The sequence below is a fragment of the Ischnura elegans genome, chromosome 1 (genome assembly GCF_921293095.1).
Source record: "Ischnura elegans chromosome 1, ioIscEleg1.1, whole genome shotgun sequence".
NCBI lineage: Eukaryota > Metazoa > Arthropoda > Insecta > Odonata > Coenagrionidae > Ischnura > Ischnura elegans.
Window position 1 is genome coordinate 107,975,784 of NC_060246.1, and position 1,456 is coordinate 107,977,239.

A 1,456-nucleotide genomic window follows, 5' to 3' on the forward strand; every position below is an offset into this window, starting at 1 on the left:
CACGGTTTCATTGGACACCTGTTTTTCGTCATCATTCGCGACCCTCATTTTTTTACACTTGAAGTAAACAGAGTGCGTGCCGACGCCATCGTCGGCCTCCGGGTCGAACTATCTGCCAGCAGCACGGCCCCCGCGAAATTCGACTGCGCTTTCAGAGGAAGGCGTTCATTGTTAGCGACGACTCCTTGGTAACGCGGATGAATGCTGCGTGTATTTCACGAGAAGAGTGATGCGTCCGTCTTGTCTCGTCATATTCGCAAGAAAAACTTGGAATTCTCGAGGAAACCTACGCTTGGCGGTCATTTTCCATGTTCACTCGATCCGGTGAATATTTGGAAGTTATTTTATAAATCGTGCATTCACCTAATTTCCGTGTGAAAAGTGTGGGGAAACTGTTTCGACAGCTTTCCGGAACGTGTTCTTAAAAGTGAAAAATTTCATCATCATTCCCACGACGTAAGTCACGCTTGGCATGCGAGTTTCGTGCCCATGCTACACTCCTATCTTAGGCATAAGGCCGAGGAGCCGGAAAAATTGTGCCCGGCTCTGCACTAGGATCAGTGCACTGCATTAGATGTAGTTTTCTGTAGTGTCAGTGAGGGCATATTATTCATCCTCTTCAAACGATGTCTAGTGTTAAAAAATTTTGTTTTCTGTCAGTTTTAATTTTTTGTGCTTTTGCTTGTTATTTTACATGCATTATTTAAATGTAAAGTGGTGGTAAAATAAATGAATGAAGTGGTGGCCAGTGTTTTTTCTTCTTTCCTTCGCCCATTCGTTTCTTGCCTCACGAATCTCCGGACTTTGTCGAATTTTCGCGATTCGGGAATTTTTTAAATGAAACAAGGAAGAGAAACATCTGTTCTCATCAGCTTTTCTGATTTTTGGAACCATTTATGTTTGGCCGATCCCGGCGGTACTGCAATACCGGGCCAACCCGCGGCAGGGATGGAGTAAACTCCGGGGACCCCGCCCATGTTCAAAAATCAGATTAATATTCTGGTCCAGCAATGCTGGACGTATCAGATATTAAGCTGATAAGAACAAAATAAAGCGTTTATTGAATATTTCTGCAAATACATGAGAATCTCAAAACATGAGTAGTTTACAAATCCCCCCACCTTACGTGGGGGGGGGATGATACAAGAGGGCGACCCACCAAGTGTGGGTCGCCCTGGTAAAAAGCATTGGCTTTATTACATTTTATATTGTGGCCCCTCACTTAGGGGCCACTTTTGCCGCCGGCCTCGAAGTGAAGCCGGTCGGGTAATATATTTTTTTTTGTCCATTGTCCAGCACTGTTCTCACTTCTTCATTTTGCACTTATAACCATTCATTCTGGGGGAAATAAATCAACTCATTCATTCGGCTTTATTTACAGATCATTCATTCGTACCACACATACATGCGAGGCGGCCACTTATACCCCGTGGCCGCCCGCTCTTTCATACCTGCG

The 1,456-nt window shown here is 44.6% G+C and overlaps 1 non-coding gene across 1 annotated transcript; it reads right to left on the reverse strand.

Annotated features, from left to right (window-relative positions):
* Positions 1 to 894: 894 nt before the first annotated feature.
* LOC124173758 lies at positions 895 to 1,082 on the reverse strand. The gene has a single exon (XR_006868736.1). It is a non-coding gene; the product is annotated as a U2 spliceosomal RNA (small nuclear RNA).
* Positions 1,083 to 1,456: the final 374 nt, after the last annotated feature.